Genomic DNA, 22,654 nt, shown 5'->3' on the forward strand with positions numbered 1-22,654 from the left:
GACACAGAGGGTAAAATCTGGTTCCTCTCTGTTTGTTGATGTACCAGACAACAGAAATGTTGTCTGACTGAATTGCAATTGTCCCCAGAGGAAGAACAGTGTGGAAGGCTTGCAACGCTAAAAGCACTGCTCATCTCCAGAATAATGATATGCAATCTGGTCTCGATCTGGGACCAAGTGCCTTGGACCGTCCTCCCCAGATAATGCTCCCCCTACCCAAGCTGGGAGGCCTCCGTGGTCACTGTGGCTTGGGCTGTGGATGAAACAAATGGGCGTCCTGCTAAGATCTCTGGTGACTGGAGCCACCAGAGAAGTGACGCCCTGCAGGCTTTGCTGATTTGAATTGGATATTCCATGGGGAGATCTAGCCAAGACCACTGAACGGTTAGAGTCCACTGAAGAACATGCATGTGAAAACACGCACAGGGGATGATAGAGACTGTTGCAGCCATTGAGCCCAGGGTTTGAGAACGTCGCCCGCCTTTGGTAACCTGAGGCCAAGAACTACTGTTATATGGGCCTGTAGGCTCTGGACCTTGTCTGGAGTTAGGAAGACTTTTAGTTGAAGGGTTTTCAGCCATGCCCCGATAAAGTCCAAGATCTGCACCGGGTCCAACAGGGACTTGGAAACACTGATAGTGATTCCCGAGCCAGTCTGCAAGATGAAGGAAGGGAGTCTCTGGCTAGGCAAAGAAGATGCTTGGTGGAAACAGTGAGCAGCCAATTGTCTAGGTAACGGAATACCTGAATTCCCTGAAGCCTCAGGTAAGCCGCTACAACTGCCATTACACCTTGGTAAACACCCTGGGGGCTGTGATGAGACCGAACGGTAGGGCTCTGAACTGGAAATGATTGGCTACCAGCCGGAAGCAAAGGAATCTCCTGGAGCTTCTGAAAATCTTGATGTGGTAGTAAGCGTCCTGGAGGTCTATCGAGCACATCCAGTCGCATTCTCGAAGATAAGGTAGAATGGACTGTAGGGTGACCATCTGGAATTTCTGCTTGGCGACAGCCAAGTTTAAGGTTGACAGGTCCAAAATGGGTCCAAGTTCCCCTATCTTTTTTGGCACTAAAAAGAACCTGGAGTAAATGCCTGATCCAGACTGATCGGGAGGGACTGAGTCGATGGCTCCTTTGTGAAGCAGCTTGGAAATCTCTAGCACTGCCTTCTCCCTTTGAACGGGTGGGACATCTGAGAGGCACTTTGGTTGGCCAGGAGAGGTAACAAACAGGATGACATAGCCTCTGGATATTATTTGAAGCACCCAATGACCTGCACTTATGGACTCCCAAGCCGTTGGGTGCAATGCTGATCTTCCCCCGACTGTCTTCAGACTAGGACAGTCGGGCAACCCCTCAGGGCTGATGTGTGGGCCGGTCCGAGAAGGGCTCCCTAGACCCAAAGTTCTTCAGACTCCCTCTGCCTCTGGGATGGTGTCTGTCCTGTCCCCGTCTGCCTCAAGGGGACGAGTTGTCCTGAGAGTCCCGAGAAAACTGTGATTTTCGGAACCACATCTTCTTTTGCCCTCTCTGATTCCTAGAAAAGGATCTTTGAGGGCTAGAGAAGCAGACAAAGTCTTCCCGTCCTTCTCGCTCTGGACAAGGGTGTCGCATATGGTCTTCCCAAAAAGAAAAGAACCCTCGAAGGGAGCATTTGTGAAAGACGCCTTGAAGAGGTCCACGAATTTACACAGTCTGAGCCAAGTGTGTCACCTCATAGCCACACCAGTCCCCGCCACCCTAGCTGCTCCTTCCGTAGCATGGGAAAAGAGGCGCACAGACGTGTTTGATACTGACTTCAGAGTTGACATTTTCACAGAGAACAGACGCTTGTCCTCTGGCGACAAAGACTCTGGGGGTGACTCAGTTAACTCTGTGACTAGGTCTCGCTGCAGTTGTATGACATGTGCCAAATATAGTTCAGCACTCAGATGGAAAACGTTGCTGAAGAATACACTCGCTTCCCAAATCCTTGTCCAGAGGGTGGACCGAGGAACTCTCCTGAGCCAGTTCCCTCTTGGTGGCTGCTGCAACCACCATAGCATCCACGGGGGATCCTTTATACCAGGCCTCTCTGTCTGAGGGTGGAGAGAGAATTTTGTCTGGGCGTTTGGGTATCGGCTCTATGGTGTCAGGCTCCTTCCATGCCCCCATGGTGATAAGATCCACTAAGGGATCCGCAGGTGGGGACACCCAGGATATAGATGGGCCCATGCCAAAAGCCTCCAGGAACACTGACTCATCCGTAGAAGGTTTTGGGGCTGACCAACCTCCCCTCTGGCGGAGGATCTCTATGATATTTCCAAAGGACATATCCTCGGGATGTGACCTGGGGGAACCTTCTCCATCTAAATCAGTGTCTTCTGTCAAGGACTCGAGGGAGTCCAGGTGCCTCCTTTTACACGTGTGCTTACGGAGACCCTCCTCAGTGGGACTCTCTGAAGAGGGCTCCTGAGTCACATTGGGTTCCTCCAGGGGAACCGCCTGGGGCTCCTCTAGCATGGGCTGTCCCTGGGACAAGCTGAAGGGAGTCGTAACCAAATCCGAGGGAGTCTGGGCAGAATCTAAGGAAATAGGCTAGGGTCTCAATCCTTGGGAAAGAACCCTCTCCACCATGTTGAACACCGATGGAGAGTGCACCTCCTTAGCACCCAACAAGGAGGAAACTCTCCCAGAGTCCGACGTGAGGATCGGGGCCAAGGCTGGAGCAGCCAGAGCTCCGAAGGAACGGCTCGGATCAGACAACGTCGAAGCTGAAGACACCTCCATCCCCTTGGATCAGACTCCCCGTCTCCCAGGAGTTGCTTGGATCCAAACTAGTCAGATCCGAGGAACTCAAGGTAATCACCGGAGTCAAGGTTGGAGGAACCATCGGTGCCGAACCCCCAGCTCCGATGATCCTCGGATTGATAAACCCCGAAACCACAGGCCGAATCGGGGAAGGAGAAATTGGCTGAAAGAAGAGCATAGAGGTCCCCCTACCAGAGGGAGAGGGGGCCCTGGCAAGACTCCCATCTGGATTTGGGTCCGAATAAATCTCATCATCCTGTCCATATCCAATTCAGAGAGACTCCGAGTCGAGTGCGAGGAAGTGACCGACTCTGATCTGGCTGGTCTCTGCAACGACCTGGATGAAGGCCTCAGATCCAAGGGCTCAGTCGACTCCAGGGAGAGTCTCTGGGAGTGGAGCTGAGGAGACGTAGGTCTCGACAATTTAGACGGTGGCTAGGGAAGGGCTGCCGATCTGGAGACCGTTTACAGGGCCTATCCCCCTTCTTCTCTCTGTCCTTATCCTTCTTTCTGTCTCTTCCTTGGCCTCCCCTTCAAGAGGTCTAGTGGGAGGGTGAGTCTCAGCCTGAGGGGGAGGTTGGGCAGCTGCTGCAGGAGCCGAGGCCAATGAGTCCAGAGTGGAAGCAGGTAGAAGGCCTTTAGCCACCAGTTTGGCCTTCCTTTCCTTTATGGCCCTGGGGTTAAAACCGACGCACACACTGCACTGCACTGATAAATGGGGAACACCCAGGCAAACAACACACAGAGTGTGACCATCCGCCATTGAAAGCTTATGGTCACACACTGTGCACTTCTTAAAAGTAGTTTTTTTCTGATCAGCCATTCTACACACACACACAGCCAACCTACTTAAGTCCAACACACTAAGCACTCGCACCTAAGGGTTAGGGAGGGCCTACACTAAACTACTTTACAACCAACTTTTTTTTTTTTTTAAACCGACAGACAAGCATTTGGGGGATGAAAGGGAACTAACACACTCTCACTACTCTAGAAAAACGACCAAAAAAGCACTTACTACAACCCTATGCTCAGAGCTATAGAGATCACGATGCTGATGCACAAAGCGGCAAACGAGATCTGGGGGAAGGTAGGAGATGGTTATGAGTAAGGGGGAGGAGCTTGGAGCTCTGAGCAGATGCTTGAAAGTTGCCAGCTCGGATCTGATATGGATCCAAATACCCACAAGTTGCAGATAAAATGAAGTTAACTACTTCAGATTACATATTATGTGCCATACCAACTGAAAGTAATCTTTCAAATCATACAATGTGTCAGAGAAAGATATCTCTTCAGAATCACGGTGTCCAGATCATGAAGAAATTCCCAATATACAACCATCCCCCTGTAATGTCTGCTGTTCAGACTGGACATCCATGTCAGAAAAATAAGGAACCCTTTTCCCTTTAGTGTCTGTAGAATCCAAAGAAAGGAAAGGCAGAAATAAGGTCCTATGCATATCTTAGTAAATCAGCCTTGTCCACAAAAATAGTGACAGGAGTCTGGGCAGTTTTCTTACTAAGTCCAATTTCAATGACCACTGGCTGACCCTAACCAGGTATACCAATCCCAGTTTCAATGTCTAACCAATCCCTTCCTCTGCCTCTACCAAAAAAGTGTTTCATCTTTGCCTGGCAAGGGCATCCCAACAGCAGCAAAAGGCATGGCTACTCCCACTGTTTGGAGGTTGCACGTTTTACACCAACAAGGCCAAAGAAGGGAAAAGATGAGTGGTATGAGGAACAACGAATGACCACAGCAGTTACCCACCAGCAGCCGAGGCATAACTGGAGTTGACCAGACACCCAAAGACACCTGAACTATTTTCTTCTTCTTGCAGGCATGGAAAGGTATAACCAAGACGACTGAAGGTAGCTTCATAGTCAAGCCAAGGAAAGGACGTTGAAATGGAAGTACAGCCTAAACATACTGAAAAAAATGCAAGACAGACAGCAAGTGGTCCAGAGGCAAGTAAACTCCTAATAGTCCCCCACAAGTATGGTATCCAGTCCCAAACAAATTAACAATACAGAAAATATAAAACATTTTTAGCTATATTTTGTACTTCTCCTACATACTCCATTAGAATGCCTGGCCAATCTACCACCAAGTCTCCTAACAAAACACACCAAAAAAATTCTGACAGAATAAAACTCCTCACAAAATAGTAAAACAGTGGAAGGATTTCCCAAACAGGGAACTTACATGCCTCATTATTGTAGTATCTCTAGTCAACCAACAGTTTCATTGTGCCCACTGAAGATGCTGCTTCGATAGAAGAAAGCTCTTTAGAGTTCTTGATCCAACTGCCACTTTGTAGGATCTCTGGATGAGTTTCTGATATTTGCAGCATGTGGACAGCACCCAAATCTTTGTAAAGCTGGCATGCTGCAGCAGCTGAGAGCCATATAACTTGGATACTGCTATGGTGATATGTACTGAACATTTTAAATGGCTGTGCTCTCTCAGTCAGTTATTATCATGCAACATTCTCCTAAGGACTTTTGATTTGATTTATGATAGGATATATGATACGATATGATATATGATATAATATAATATATTAATACAACACAATACCAGAGGATTATGATCAGGTCTCCAGTCTTAATCTTTTATAACAGATAGGGGAGTTTTGTTTGCCATAAAAAACATGTAGTCATGAAAGGTGTGTAACACCCTTCAAAGCTGTTGGATGACATTGCATTTGACATCTGATTACCTTTTTTTCTGGAGTACATAAGCATTAATAGATGGATCTTTATAATTTGTACAATACTATGTATGTTGCCTACAAGAGCTAACAAAACAATGATTTGCATTTTGTAATCCAATTATATATTTGCATGGAGTCTCTCAGTGTAATGAATTAAAACAGACAAGACAACAAACATACTATATGGCACCATGAGGTATGTGACAACTTTTAAATGTGTTGGATGGCTACAAGTGTTATTTCCCTTCTGCCTGTTATTTTTGTGGCAGCACATGGTGTGTTAACACTTTTAATGCTGTTACTTGCTTTCTGATACTCTTCAGTGTTGGTCATCAATTTGGTATCATGAGGTTTGCTCATATTTAACAATGTTATAGCAACAAATTTCTGTTTACTTGCTTCTGGGGTATATGTGTCACAGGCCATCTATTATATGAAGGATTATGACTGAGACATTGGTCATAACCAGTATGTTTTGTCAAAATGGATTTCTCCCATGATCAAAAGTTATATTCCTCAAAATCCACTTTGTGAATACTTGACAAAATGATATTGACTAGTGATCCAATCATTATATTTTGCATTTTTCAGAGCTTCTATTTAAGTTAGAGCTTCATAAGCTTGAGTTCTTTTTGGTGTCTAATCAATGTTTTTGATGTCCATATGCTATAATAAAGAAAAGATAAAAAAAAATCTTTGAGGCAAAGGAATTGAGTATAGTAAAGTGTAGATATTTAAGAGTATGGGAGAACAGGTTAGATAGTTTTAAACAGAAATGACAGGAACATTTAACAGGAAAAACACAGAGGTTAAGATTGTAGGGGTACAACAGCATTTTGGGTATAGTTAGGAGATGATATAGATGGGAGAAAGGTCAGAAAGAAGATATGGAGTAGTAAAGAAGTCAAAATAATAGGAGATATAAAGTAATAATGAGGTGAAGGGAGAGGCAAGATCATGAAGCCTAAAGTAAAGGCAACAATATAATGTGCACTAGTGCAATTGCATCAAATGGGGAGTCGACTTATACTGCAAAGATCTGCACAGTCAACAAGCAGAGATGGGATTATTTTAAACTGTATTACATTCCACAGTAAAACTACACTGCATTTTACAGTAGCAAGTGTACAGTTTGCCACAAAAAAAAATGGCAAAAGGACCAAGTCCAAAGTACTCAGGAAAGATATCACCAGCACCTCAGATCCAGTTGAAGCAGTTTTAATAAAAAAAATAAAAACACTCACATAAACGCATACACTTTTAAACAACAGCATTTTCGTTTCTACCAAGTAGACTTCATCAGATGTGGATGGACAACTACAATGATGCTTTTACACCCTTCTAAAAGACAAGTTAACCAATAAAATTGAACTTTTAGTTATGTACTTACCATAACTTTAGATGTTTGGGATCCATCTCGCCTACATTCTGTACTGATGGGCTCGGAGCCGATCCCTCGGCTCCGACTTGGCACGCTATGCTATAGAGCGAGGCCTCTTATTGGCTGAGCTATTTCTTATCCCAGGATGCACCACCACTAATCCCCCAGATCTTGTTTGTCCGCATTCATGCACACATGCACAACTTGTTTATATGACATTGTTAGATGTTTCAAGATGAAACAGGATTCGGACCTTCTGATATCCTCTGATCTCCAAGGAAGGGGGAAGGAGGGTGGGTTATTGGGAATGTAGGCGAGATGGATCCCAAACATCTAAAGTTATGGTATGTACATAACTAAAAGATGTTATGTGATCCTATCTCGCCTACATTCTGTACTGATGGGACAGCATCCCTAGCACCTAAATCCTGGGTGGCTCATTGGAAAACACTCCTGAGCACTGTGGAACCAAATGAAGCTCGTCCTCTAGATGCCACATCCAATTTGTAGTGGGAAATAAAAGTGTGCGGGGAAGACCATGTAGCCGCAGCACAAATGTCACTAATGGCAAGCTTAGAGTGAAATGCTATCGAAGTAGCCATAGCCCTAGTAGAATGAGCTTTGACAGAGATGGTAAGCTCTTTGTTAGAATAATAATAAGCTTGAGTAATACAGTCCCTGATCCATTTGGCAATAGTGACCTTTGTTACAGCTTTGCCCAATTTATTGTCTGCAAAGGATACAAACAACTGATCTGTTTTCCTTGTTTGTTTGGTCCTGTCTAAATAAAAACGCAACTGCCTGTGGACATCTAATGTGTGAAATATGAATTCCGCTTTGTTAGAATATTTCAGAAAAAAGACTGAAGTTCTAATGATTGTTGTAGGCAAAAACTGGAACAAACTTTAGGAACAAAGGAAGGATTTGGCCTGAGAGATACTCTGTCTTTGTGAAAAACCAAGTATGGAGGTTTTATAGACAAAGCTTGAAGCTCTGAAACTCTTCTGGCAGAAGTAATCGCCACCAAAAAAGCAGTCTTCCACGATAGAAATTTTAGATCACATGTCGCTGCCGGTTCGAAGGGGGAGGAAGTTAAGGCGTGTAATACCACATTGAGATCCCATCGAGATCCCATGGAGGAGCAGGATGAGAAATCGGAGGTCTTAAAAGCGCAGCACCTTTCAAGAAGGTCTTACACAATCTGTTGCTCATTAAAGGTGGGTTTATAGATTCGTGAAAATTGGAAATCGCTGCCAATTGAACCTTGATGGTAGAGACTGAAGAGCCTTGATTGAAAAGAGAAGTTAAAAATTTTAGTACTTCTGATACGGGAGTAGTGATGGGATCCAGGCCCCGGAGTTGAGCCCAAATAGCAAATCTTTTCCATTTGCTAGAATACTTTCTTTGTAGCAGACTTGTGGGCCGAAGATAAGATGTGTACAACTTCTGGATCCAATGTATGACTCCTGACTATAGTCGGAAGAGGAGGAGCCAAGCCGTCAATTTTAAGGTGTGTAGGGACTGGTGGAATAGTCCCGATTGATGAACCAAAAGGTCTGGGATCTGATCCAGGAACCATGGACCTTCCAGAGCATATTTCCGAAGATAGGGAAACCATACTTGACGAGGCCAGTAAGGAGCAACTAAGATCATTTTGCTCCCCAAGAGAGATGCCTTTTGGATCACCCTGGGAAGGAGAGGAACTGGGGGGAAGGCATAAAGCAAGCTGGTGGGCCAAGGACGGGCTAGTGCATCCATGGGGCTCTTCCCCGGAGCCGGGGTTAGGGAGAAGAATTTTTTTGCACTTCGCATTCAGTGGAGTCGCGAAGAGGTCGCAACACGGAACTCCCCATTTGCTGAAAACCTGATTTGCAACTGTCATGTTCAGAGACCATTCGTGAGGAGAGGATGGTTCTGCTCAGTCTGTCGGCTATCACATTGGACTTGCCCGGGATATGAGTAGCCACTAGAAAGCGTTTGGTCGAGACTGCCCATTCCCAGACTCTCATGGCCTCTCTGCAAAGAGGATAGGATCTGGTCCCTCCCTGTTTGTTCAGGTACCAGACAACTGACATGTTGTCTGAGTGAATGGCAATTACGCCCTGAGGGAGGCAATCGTGGAGGGCTTGAAGGGACAGGAGCACCGCCCTCATTTCTAGGATGTTGATATGAAGTAGAGTCTCTTCTGGGTGCCATTTGCCTTGGACTGACCTGCCCAGGGAATGCCCCCGCCCCCCACCCCATCTGGGAGGCGTCCGTGGTCAAAGTGGCCGCAAGGAGGAGGTGGAACAAAGGGTCGTCCCTGATCCAAATTGGAGGGTACTAGCCACCAGCGAAGGTCCCGTTTGCAGGTTTCCATGATCCATATGAGGTGATTGAGAGGGAGTTCCTGAAAGGACCACTGAGCTGAAAGAAGCCACTGGAGAATTCTCATGTGCAACCTTGCCAAGGGGACTAGAAGAACCGTGGAGGACATGGATCCCAATAGCTGCAGGACCATTCTGGCTGGGGCTTTGGACCTGGGAAGTAAGGCTCGAACTTGAGTCTGTATGGTTTGTATTCTGTCTGTAGGTAGATAGACCCACATTCGGTTTGAGTCTATCTCTACCCCTATGAATCTTATGCGTTGAGATGGCAGCAACACAGACTTTGGCCAATTGAAGGTGATTCCAAGGGAATTGCCCAGTGATATAGTGGCTTGTAGGCTCCGCAATAGTAGATGCTTGGAGGTGGTAGTTAGGAGCCAGTCGTCCAGATACGGAAACACCTGGAATCCTAGACTTCTCAGGTGAGCAGTCACAACCGCCAAACACTTGGTGAACACCCTGGGGGCTGTGGTGAGACCAAAGGGCAGCGCGCGGAACTGAAAATGACTGCCTCCTAGGCTGAAGCGCAGATGTCTCCTGGACGCTTGATGTACCAAGATATGGTAATAAGCGTCCTTGAGATCTATGGAGCACATCCAAACACCTTTCTCCAACAATGGGAGAATGGTTTGTAGGGTGACCATTCGGAACTTGGACTTTCTGACTGAACGGTTTCGGATGCTGAGGTCCAAAATGGGTCTCAGGTCCCCGGTCTTTTTTGGCACCAAAAAGAATCTTGAGTAAGCCCTAATCCGATCTGGTCTGTGGGGACCGGTTGGATGACTCCTTTTTGCAGCAGCTTTGAAACTTCTGAGGCTGCAGTTTCCCGTCGACTGGGTGGCGGGTCCGGGATTTTTTTGGGCTGAGGTGGAGAGTGAGAGAAAGGGATGGTGTAACCTCCGGCGATAATTCGAAGCACCCATCGGTCCTGAGTGATACCTTCCCAGGCTCTTAGGTGCTTCGAAAAACGACCCCCGACTGGCTCCGGAGCTGCACAGTCGGGCAATCCCTCAGGGACTGTGAAAGGCTGAAGAGCCACGAAAGGACTCGCGGTCTCCAGTGTTGCGAGGGCATCTGCCGCCTCTGTGACGGCGTCTTCCGGAAGAATTTCCCCCTCCCCTGCCTCTGGAAGGGGGATCATCCTGCTGAGAGGGGTAAGGCTTCTGAGATCTACGGAACCACATTTTCCCTCCTCTTTTAGCCTTGGGATAAGGCCGAAAGGAGTGGAAAATCGTGCCCCTACGGCAGTCAGAGTCTTACCCTCCTGTTCGCAGCGGGTGAGTGTGTCCTTAACCTTGGGTCCAAACAGGGAGGACCCATCAAAGGGGGCGTCGGCAAAGGAAGACTTAAATTTCTCCTCGAAATGACACAGGCGGAGCCAGGCTTGTCTCCGTAGAGCAATGCCTGTACCCGCCACTCTACTCGCCCCTTCGGCCGCATAAGAAATGAGCCTCATGGACGAGTTTGAAATGGAAGACAATGTAGCCAGCTGAGAGCCAACCGTCTGGGCCAGCTCCTCAGGCGGGTTACCCAAGAGGGTATCGGAAAGTTCTTTAATCAGATCCCTCTGAAATCTGGTAAAGTGCGTAAGGTAGTTCAAGGACCTTAATGTAAAGGCCGCTGAACTTAGGGTGCGGTTTCCGTAACGATCCATGCTCCTAGACTCCTTATTAGGAGGATGGACGGACGTCGAAGCCTCTGCTACATCCTGCTAGGTAGCAGATGCCACCACCAAAGCATCTACAGCCACACCTTTAGTTAGAAACTCTTTTTCAGTGGGTGCCGAGAGGAACTTATTAGGACGAGCAGGCACCGGTTCCACAGAGTCTGGGTGTTCCCACGCCCTTCGACAGATCAAATCCAAGAGCTCGTCGAAGGGCAGAGACACCCAGGAGGCGGAGGGCTGAGCCCCGAAGGCCTTAAGGAACACCGACTCATCAGCAGAAGGGGGTTTGGACTGCCAGCCGCCTCGTTGCTTAAGGGCTTCCAGGATGTCTGCAAAGGAGACATCATCCGAGGACGACTTAGGGGACCCCTCTGCATCATCGAGATCAGTGTCGGATGTAAGAGACTCATCAGGGGAGTCAACGTGCTTCCTCTTGCACAATCTTTTCCTGGGGGGTTCTTCCGAAGAAGCTTCAGAAGGACCTCCAGGAGGGGGGGAAACCCCAGTGGGGGTAACCTTAGGCCCTGGGGCTCCGCTGTCTAAGGACAGGGGGACTGCCAAAGACCCAGTCTTGGTATGCAGGGAAGGAGCTGGGGAGACCTTGGAGGTAGCCAAAGATGATTTGGCTAATGCACTCCTCATAGCCCTGAAGGCGGGACCACCAGAATCCTAGGAGGGTCCCACCTCTGTGGCCACGACGGTAGACGGCACTCCCGCAGTGGACGCACCGAGAGGAAGACTTGGGACCGAAAACATCAATCCCGAAGCATCCCCCCCGGGGCCGACGGAAGAAGTCCGCGTACCGAACTCCGACTCAAGAGCCGGAGTTGGAGTAAGGGTCGGGCCCAACCCTAAAACCTCCACCAGTTCCACCAGCACCGGCTCCAACGGTGCCGAGGCTGTTGGAGGAGGAATTATAGTAGCAAGGTGGACCATCGGCTCCGAAGCCGAATGGGCTGGAGCCGAAACTAACTTTTGGAACACCGGAGACTGGAAGAGTCTTAGGAGCACCCTGTCGATGTCCGAATCAGACATCTTGGAGGATCTGGACGATACCGATCGGGTCCAAACCGATTTCTCCATCGGCTCCATAGGACTAGGGGACCGGCTCCGAATGGATTCTATAACTATCGGCTCCGAGGGAGAACTCAAGGCAATTTCCTTCGGTGCCGATGAGGACTTCGGCTCCGAGGGGGAAGAGTCTGAGCCGGCAACCCTCATCTGCTCCAATATCAGTGGAGCCGATGAAGGTGACCCGCCTCTCGATGCCCCAGTCCTCGGCTCCGAAACCAGAGGGGTCGAGACTGGAGGCATCGAGGCAGACCGTTCCGCCCTCGGCTCCGAAGTCCGTGGAGCCGATGGAGAAGTCTGCCTAGATTTTTTGGCAGTCGGTTCCGACTGACTGGTCGGCGCCAACACTTTTTTTCTTTTTTGAAGGAGAGGGAGAAGAAGATAAAGCCTCCTCGAAGGATGGCTTAATTAACCCCTTAAGGATTAATTTGTTTTTCCTCTCCTGGAGGACCCTTGATGAGAAGGCGTGACACACGCTACATGATTCTTGTAGGTGCTTGGCGCCTAAACAATAAACGCACGAGGAGTGGTCGTCCGTTATGGACATCTTATAACCACACCTCACGCACTTTTTAAACCCGGAGGGTCTATGCTCTTTGGACATGTCTAATTTAGAGATAACACACCTGTCTAAAGAGAAACACACCAAAACTAGCAGTTGAAGTACAAAAAATATAAAGTTTTTTTTTTTTTTTAAAACAACAATACAGTTGTACGAAAAAAACAACACAGAAAGAGAGGGTCAAGACCCTCTAACTTAAACGGGTACTTGACCCGCAAATAAAAAGCTAGAAAGGCAAATAGCAACAGGGGAAGGCCCCTCTAACTAAAACGGGAAACCTTCCCTTGACGAAAAACACAAATTTCTCAACAAAACTGTTCGAAACACACTTGAATCACAACAATAGCTGTTAAAACAGCTTTTGGGTTCAAAACAAGCAAATTTCTGACAGGAAAAGCCTAAATTAAATTAGTACTTAGCCCAGCAAAGTTGAGACCACGTCTTAGCTTGTAAGTGGCAAACGAGATCTGGGGGATTAGTGGTGGTGCATCCTGGGATAAGAAATAGCTCAGCCAATAAGAGGCCTCGCTCTATAGCATAGCGTGCCGAGTCGGAGCCGATCCCATCAGTACAGAATGTAGGCGAGATAGGATCACATAACATCAAATGATTAAAAACAGATCATAAAATGTATGAATATTTATGACCTCATGGAGTTTCTAGACAGTGTAAAACTTTTACATTAAAAAATATATAACATCTTATTAAAAAAAATAAATATTCAAATCATGATTTCTAAAATGATTTAAAGCACACCTCAGAATGTATAAAATGTACATAATTAATTTGTTTAATCTCAAAATAGAGGAGGTTTACATAAAAACTTCCTGCATGGTGAAAAGTTGAAAAGCAGAATTTATAATGATCAGGCTTCCCTCTTGTGGCCAATGTTTTAATCACACTTTCATTTAAAAACACATTTAATACAATAAGAATCCAGCAGCGTACCTCAAGTTTTACTTAAGTATAGATAAAAAGATGAATAAAAATGAAAATGAGTTTGTTTAAAACTGAACTTCATAATTTAGCTACTCTCATCTTCAATACAGGGGTTAGGGACAAATTCTTATTGTAACCAGGTGGAGTGGTGGCTTGTAAAGTTATCTTTCATATGCTAGTATTGCGTTCTTTTTTCTCCATCTTCTCTCTCTCGCTCTCCATGCTCTCTTTTCATTGCTCTTACTCTCTTTGTACTGCAACGATTTTATTCATTCAGCTGTTTGGAGACATTTTATCTTCAGCAGTTTTAGGTTTAGTTTTAGGCTGTGATTGAACAGGGCACACAGGTGAGGTGCCAGTTCACTCTGTAGTTCATGTAGAACACAGCCAGGGATATTGTCAGGTCCCATAGAAGCTGTATTCTTGGCCTTGGACGGTGCTGTTTTAACCTGTGCAGCAGTAATACTGGGTGCCTGGCAATCTACTGGCATTGTGATTGGTCCTTTGTGGGGGGAGAGAGGGGTAAAGTCGGCACTGAATCTGCCGGCCAGTATATTGCCAATATCTGTTGGCACGGTATAGGAGGTACCATTGCGCAACAGCTCAGAGCAAATCTGGGTATTGCCATGAAGATTCTTTACATAACTATAGAAGGCCTTGTGGTTGTATTTACTATCTGCTGCAATTCTGTTTTCATAGATAGCGTTAGAGGATTTGATGAGGAATCTCACCTTTTTGTTGAGGCTGAGTTTTTCCAGTCTTGGGACTTCACCTTATTCTACATCAGTTTCCTCCTTCTGTTGCAGAGTTTGCTTATGGCAGGGGACCACCACATTTGCTTCCTTTTTTTTGGATGAGAGCGTCTTTGTTCTATTGGGTATGGCGAGCTCCATGCATTTGTGTACGTGTCTGTACAGTGCATTGGTGTACGATTCAGCAGTCATGCAACTATTCTCCATTTCCATGGGTGCTGTGAAGTTAACCACCTCTGTTTTTAGGAGCCCAAAGTTAGCTTTGGATAAGTTTTTTTATGGTGGTTACCTTTGCGGGGGGGGGGGGGGTGAGGATTTCCAAGGTGATCAGTTTGTGGTCGGATCTAACCAGGGAGGAGTTGACTATTGGTGTAGAGAAATGGTTCCCCATGTTAGTAATGACCAGGTCAAAGATGTTGCTACCTCTAGTGGGGGTAAGAACAAGCTGGTCCAGGGCACTGGAATTAATGAATTCCATGAAACATTGGGCAAGTGTATTGGTACATGAGTAGTTTCCCAGTTAATGGAGGGGTAGTTGAAGTCACCTAGTATGAGAGTGTTAAGTTGGACCCTAATATTCTCCAGGGCAATTAGGAATGTGGAGTGTGAGTCTTGGGACATGGTTGGGGACCTATAGCAATCTACGACCTGAATCACTGTCTTACCCAATGTTAGCTGCACCTGAAGTATCTCAGATGTGTTATGTTGGGCTACCAGTCTGAAGGTATGCGCATCCTTTATGAATATGGAAACACCACCGCCTTTGGAGCTTTGGTCCACGTTCTGGGGCCGAAAGGTGTGGAATGAGTTATAGCCTGGTAGTGCTGGGGTGCTTTCTGCTGCCTTGAACCAGATCTCTGTTATGGCACAACTGTCGGTGTTCTCCATTTTAAGGAGTGCTTCGAGCGAGTGCATTTTGAGATTTAGACTTCTAGCACTGAGCAGTATGACCCTCAGATTGCATTTGTTTGTAGCTGTTATGGTGGTAATTTTGTCTTTGGAACACCACCTAAAAAAGGCACTATAGGAGTGGGAAGAGCCTTGGCCAGTATCCGGAAGCCCAGGGGTGACAGATGCAGGCCATCTCTGGCAAAGCATTGAGGTCTGTCAATCATGTCATCCCAGGCAGACAGAAACTAGATCCCCTTAGAATGACACCAGAAACTTAGCCAATGGTTGAAATCAATCATTTTCTGCTTGTACTGTGGTATCATTCTGGGTGATGGTAGGATGCTGTTCAGGGCTAGGGTCATACCCGCCTGGGCTACATAATCCGAGAGCTCCTCCATATCTCTTTTCATGTAGTCCAGGGAGGTACGCCTCAGGTCATTCACACCCACATGTACAATGACAGAGTCATTTGTACCTGCTGTTGAGGGACCCGAGTCCTGGCAGGCAGCTGACTGTTACTTTCGCTTTATTCAACCTAGTGAGAGGGACATAAGTGTGCCTCACTATCGAGTCACCTATGACTAGTGTGTTGGGCATGCTGTTTTGCGTTAGGGGCTTTGGTTGAGTGGCGCACTGTTTAGGAGAGTTGTGCGTCCCTTGATTAGTGTTGTGTTTTGGTGGTTGAGTGCGTTTCTGCCTTGGAGGTCTCTGCTGTTTGGGTAGATTTTTACTGACAGCCTCCACGAATGTGGGTGTGTGGTTTGTGTTTTTATGTGAAGGCAGTGCTGGTGTGTATTCTGGAGGGCTATGTGTTCCATGTGGTGTGGTGCAAGTGTTGACCTTCTCTTGAGCAGCCATTCTGTTCTTGGCTGGAGAGTGCGTGGCTTCCAATTTGGATATACAAGTGTATCACTCGCAAGTCTGAGTATTGGGAGGTAAGAGGAGAGGGTTGTCAGTGTACATGAGGCAGTTGCTACATTGCCTCAGGATGCCCAAGTTCACCAGGTTAATAGGAGAAAGCACAGGGAACAAACCTTTAGGCATGCCTGGAGGGGTGGGTATTAATTATAAGTACTGGAGCTATTTCCTTGTAGAACGTTTAGTGCTGGTAACACTTGTGTGCTACAATAATTGCTACAAGAAGTCTGGTAAAGTGCTAGACTAATAAGCTAGTAAAAGTGCAGGAGAGGAGAGAACTAGCAGCTCTAAGGGAAAAATTGAAGAGCAGACTTTGGCACCGCTCAGAAGTTTACAAACAGTCCTGGATACAGCAAATCTGTATCTGGACTAGACTCGTTACAGGAAAGGTGGGAAACAAGCACAAATGCGGGGTTTTAAACCAGAAAGTTGAACGAGATGGAAAAAGTGTCCAAACGGCCAATAAACTACAATTTCTGGGTGGGAAACCACTCCTCCTGTGGTAGATAGGCTACCTAGTGCTTACCACTCCCACTGATCAGCTAGAAGGCTTCCCTCTAACACAGAAAAGGCTTGGGGTGCTTAGAAGCATACATACAGTCCTGGATACAGCAGTTCTGTATCTGGACTAGACTAGTTAAGTAGACTAGACGTAAAGTAGAGTACCTCATTAACCCTTTTTAAGCGCAACCTTGATAAGTGGATGGGGAACAGAAAATACACCCCTGGGATTCCACCCATGTCCTTGCTGGACAGTGGCATAGGGTGCCGACTTGTTGGAACATAGGCTAAATTCTTGGCTAGGCTTGTAAGGGCTCAGGGCCAATAGCCTAGTAATTTCCTATGATCCTATGAACAGAGATATAGTAAACCTCCAGATACTGGACCCAACCCAGTTTGGTTTTGTCAAGGGCAAATCATGCAATCTCAACCTGGTGGACTATTCTGAGAAGGTCACCAAAGCAATGGAAGAGGCAAACTTGTTCACACTGCCTTCCTTGACCTGGTCAAGGCATTTGACACAATACCTCACTCAGGCATTGTTGACAAACACAACAGATTAGATACAAACTCAGATGTCACCCAGTGGACAGCCAACTGGCTCACAGATAGGACCTGAGAAGTTAGAATTGGGGAATCCACCTCAACCAAGAGGCCTGTCACATGTGGAGGCCCTCAGGAATCAGTCCTTGAAGTGCTCCTTTTTGGCATTTACTTCTCAGAAGTCAAGGCCAATGTTAGTGTCTCTGACTGACTAAATTTGCAGATGACTGCAAATTAGGAGCTGTCATTGAATCTCACACTGACCCCAGTATTCTCCAGGAGTGGCTGACACAGACAAACAACTGCAATCAGAGCCATGGACTAAAACTAGATGCCAAGAAATGCATAATAGTATCATATGAGAAGACATCCATCCCCGGTAACTATCATATTTACAATACACACCCCATAGAGATGACCCAGTAGTCAGGGACTTAGGGACACACATAGACAGTAATTTAGCCTTTGACCATCATGTGTCTACTGTGGTGAGGAAATCATTCTAAGTTGCGCAACTTATAAACAAAGGTATGGCATCTAAGTCTAAGGAAGTCATTGTTCCACTGTATTCAGCATTCATCATACCTATGGAGTACAATGCCCCATTTGGTATGTACCTAACTAGGCATATCCAACAATTGGAAAGTCCACAGAGGTTACTCACTAAAATAATATAGGGAGTAATTAAAATGTCCTACGCAGACCACCTCAAGGACCTATCCCTGCATTCTGTCTCCTACAGGCTTTTGAGGGGACATCTATGTCTGACATAAACAACATTGTCAGACCCCACTCTAATGGACCTCCTGCATATCCACAAACAGCACCACAATTATCAATTCTAAAGACTTAAACCTTGCATGTGATATAAACAGGACCTGCTGGAGATGGGTCTGTATCCCGGAGACTACCCCATCTATGGAACAGGCTCCCCATCCATGTGAAGCAGAGTTCCTCCCTAACCCAATTCAAGTGCAATATTGGCCAGTTGGATGGGAAACCGGAAATGCATCCCTGGTTTGGCACCTATGTCTCTAATGGACACAGGTAACCTGTAAATGGTTCATCTCCCAGGCCCATGCTTACACTTATCAAGGTTAGCAGAAATAGTCAGTGATTTGGGATGCACGGCTAGGCTTAAAAAGAACCTTGTGGTCATTAGCCTAGTAAACACATATGAACACATAGACACACACAGTTACACAATGGATGGGGTGGCTTACCTTTCACCCTCGATGCAAAAATCAGGACAAAGCCTAAAAGAATGGGGTGATAAAGGCCCAGAAACAGGGACAGACTTTAAATATTGCTGTTATAAACTTAGAAAATTGCTAGAAAAACATTTCTGTTGCCATACATTTTCTGAAGGATATAAAGTCTGAAACTCACATCTTCAATCCTTAGTGATTTGTCAGAAAACTACAAATTTTATGAGGAGCTGATCACAATATGAAGTATAAAATCTGGACATTCTACAAAAATATGTATAGCCAAGAAGTATTGTAGGGGGAATATATGAAAGGTTGTGTACAACAAAGCTCTCAATTCCTAAATTGACACTACATAGCCACTAATTAGTCAAAGCTAACAAAAAAGAACACACTTTATGTTTACCCTGTAAAATAAGCCAACCTTCAAATATCAAAATACAACTGCTCTAAGCAGTTGCCTTTCATGAGATAGAGACCGCATAGCTACAGGCACAAGTAAAATGCATAAACCCTTAAGCAGTTAATGAAAACAACAGTCACAAGCATTCATAGTTACAGAATAAAATTCTGTACTTGAAATAAATAAGCTAAAGCATCTTATGTTTTCAAGGAAGAATGCAAATAGTACAGAGCTTGCATAAGACATTTAAACAAACTGCTCAGAAAAATCAGAAATAGAAATTACTTTTCCTCTCTTTTCCTCATGAAAAATGACTTCTCTTGCTTGGTTTGGATGACATCTTGATTGTCAGCAGACTACAGCTTAATACTATCACAGCTCATGCTTTAAGAATGCATCAGATTGTCAGGCTTACTAAAACCACTTGCATCTTCACTATAATTATCTATAGAGATAGGTTGTGGTTCATGAGCAAAGTGCAGGATCTGGCCATTCTTCTCAATAAATCATCATCCCTAAGAGATCAGGCACTGAAGTACTGTATTGCAAGCAAAGCCTGTTTACTATTGTATACAGTATTTCATCAGCATTGTAACCAATAGCCAATCTGTGTGATGTAGCCAAGGAGTAAAGATAAATCAATCAAAAAGATAATCCTCACCAGCAGGGTGACTATTAATGGTTCATAGGCATATACTACGCTACCGGCCAATGGAGCCTTTATAAGCCTAGTCATGCAGCCCAAATGTATCCCATATGTTAATGTGCCTTAGAGATTATTTTAAGTTGTGTATATCAGTTAGGGCATGATTTAATGGCTACCTCTGTCCACCAAAGACATATGTAATACCATGGGTAAACTTCCAATTTCCTCTCCACTGGTCCATGTTGCACTTAATACAGTTAGAGAAGAGCTCTCATTCACATGGATGGAAAGCCAGTTACAGAGAATATGGATTCTCTGAGATATATACCTATCCCTACAACATATCCTGTTCAAGTCACAAGCAAAGATTAAGTCTTTAGATATTGTAGTACTGGTGTTGTGCTTGCTCTGTGGATATGCAAAAGGTCCATCAGAGTGTGATCCAAGGATATCTTATATGCCTAGCATCACCTCTCAGCAGTCTGTAGGAAACAGAATATAGAGAGGGGGCTTTAAGGCAATCTGTACAGAATATTGTGTTCATGCCCCGTATTCCTTTTGTGAAGAACCTTTGTGGGCATTCAAGTTGTTGCATGTGCCTGGTCAGGTAGACATTGTAGGAGGCATTATACTCAATGATGGATTTGATGAGGGCAGTCAACAGTGGCATGAGGACTTCCCTTGACTTAGATGCCATGCCCTTACTTATAAGTTGAGTGACACTAAATAATTTTCTTACTACCTTAGATATGTGTTGGTTAAAACCTAGATTACTATCTATACGAATCCACAAATCCCTGACTATTGTGTCGACCTTTAGGGGGTGTTTCATCAGTAAAGTAGTTCCTGTGAGTGGCCACATACCCAAAGGTATTATTATGCATTTCTTGGCATCGTGTTTTAAGCATTGGCTTTAGCACCAGTCATTTATCTGTGCTAGACCTTCCTGTAAGATGTTAATATCTTGGGGGCTATATCTATGACTGCTCCTAGCAATTATCTGCAAACTTGGTAAGCCTGAGGCCCTTGATAGTTGCCTTGACTTCTGAAAATTAGATGCCAAAGATGAGCTGGCCCAGTACAGAGGTCCGGGGGGGGGGGGGTTCTGGGGGGGGCTCCACTGGTGACTGGCCTCTTTGTGGAGGTGGTCTCTCTAGTCCTAACTTTCTGGGTCCTGACTGTGAACCAGAAGGTTATCCAGTGAGTTACATAGGGAATTATGCCTAATTCCATGAGTTTGTTTACAATGCCAAGTGGGGTATTATATCAAATGCCTTAGCTAGATCAAGATAGAAGTATGCACCATTTTATTTTGCCCTCATCCATTACCTTGGTGACCTTCCTCACGATATCCACCAGGTTTAGTAGGCATGACCTAACTTTGAAAAACAACACTGGGTTGGGTCCAGTGCCGGAGGGTTTCCCACGTCATTATTAATAATTTCCATGGCTTTGCATATGAGACTAGTCAGATTAATGTGTCTGTTGTTCCCGGGATTCATTGGTCTTCCTTTGTGCAGACAGATGATCGTTTCATGTGAATAGAGGACTGCAACTAAGTCTTTGCAGAAGCTATGGATGAATAGTGACTCCAGTGGCCTTGATAGGCCACATTTCTGGCATTATAGGAGGCATCTTTGGATATTTTTGGGGCCCACTGAAGATGTATTCTTGACTTCAGAAACGGCATCTAAGACCTACTCCCTACTGATAGTTGGAAAGGTTATAATTAGAAGTTATGTACTCACCATAACGTTCCATCTGAGTAGGTGTATTCATTTGTCTGCAACCTGTGGGTTATGGATCCGATATCGGATCCGAACCGGCATGGTTTTCCAGCTATGGATCCAAGCTCTCAGCTCCTCCCCTCACCCATAATGCCCTGCTCTACCCTCATGACCTCAGATCGAGTTTGCCAAAGCAACAACACCCTAAAAAGGGTAACATAGAATATGCAGGAAACTGAAAGGCCAGGGGGATAGGAGGGCGGGATGGTTGCAGACAAATGAATACACCTACTCAGATGGAACGTTATGGTGAGTACATAACTTCTAAATCTGAAGTAGGATATTCATTTGTCTGCAACCTGTGGGACAGAGTCCCCAGCTACCTGAATCTTGGGCGGCCATCATGGAAGGATATTCCGGAGCACCGGAGCCAAAGGATGCTCTACCCCTAGATGCAAGATCCAACTTATAGTGGGAAATAAACGTATGATATGAAGCCCACGTGGCTGCTGCACAAATATCATCTAGAGGAATCCTAGCCTTGAAGGCTGCCGAGGTAGATACTGACCGGGTTGAATGGGCATGAACACCCTCCGGTGCGGGCCTTCCTGAAGCTTGATAAGCCAATAAAATGCACTGTGAAATCCAGCGGGACAGAGAAACTTTAGAGATTGGCTTGCCCAAATTGAATTTTGCAAAGGAAATAAACAGCTGGTCGGATTGCCTATGACCAGCTGTCCTGTTCAGATAAAATCTAAGTTGCCTGTGAATATCTAGTGAATGTAGCTTATATTCACCTTTGTTTTCATATTTAGGGAAGAAAACAGGGAGGTTAATGGACTGATTGATGTTTGCTTCAGAAGCGATTTTAGGAAGAAAGGACGGGTTGGTCCTGAGGGAGACACGGTCGGATGAAATACCAAGTAAGGAGGTTTAGCTGATAATGCTTGAAGTTCAGAAACTCTCTTGGCCGATGTAATGGCTACCAAAAGGCTGTCTTGTAGGACAAGAATTTGAGATCCACCGTGGCCGCTGGCTCGAAGGAGGGGCGGTCAAGGCCTGTAGGACCAGAGAGAGGTCCCAAGCAGGAACTGCTTGTGTTTTAGGGGCCTGAGAAGAAAAGTACCTTTAAGAAAAATTTTACACAATTTGGCTGACATAAGAGGATTAGAGTCATGGCCAATGTGATAGTGAGAAATTGCCGCCAGTTGTACTTTGACTGTGGAACTGCTGGCACCATCGTTAAAGAGAGTGGTTAGAAAGTCAAGCACTAAAGGAAGAGGAACCGTGAAGGGATTCAGGCCTTGCCGCTCCGCCCACAAAGAGAAACGTTTCCACTTGCTTCGGTAAACCTTTCTAGTGGATGGTTTATGAGCTGCCACCAAAATTGCCTTAACCGGTGATGAAATACCGGGAGTCCTAATCAAGAGTGGAACTGGAGCAGCCAAGCGGTCAGCTTCAGGTTGTCCAGATTCGGAGGAGGAATGCAGGATGGATGGGATATCAGATCCGGGATGGGATCTAGAATCCAAGGAGGATTCACCGAGTGAGACCTTAGGAAGGGGAACCAGATC

At 45.7% G+C, this 22,654-nt stretch overlaps 1 protein-coding gene across 1 annotated transcript in view; it reads right to left on the minus strand.

The window, feature by feature from the left end:
* LOC122791455 (mucin-6-like) overlaps nt 1-22,654 on the minus strand; it is a 1,068,266-nt gene that overhangs the window by 946,866 nt on the left and 98,746 nt on the right. The gene's annotated exons all lie outside the window — the stretch shown is intronic.

This window comes from Protopterus annectens, chromosome 17.part0 (genome assembly GCF_019279795.1).
Source record: "Protopterus annectens isolate FY-2018-M chromosome 17.part0, PAN1.0, whole genome shotgun sequence".
Classification (NCBI taxonomy): Eukaryota; Metazoa; Chordata; order Ceratodontiformes; family Protopteridae; genus Protopterus; species Protopterus annectens.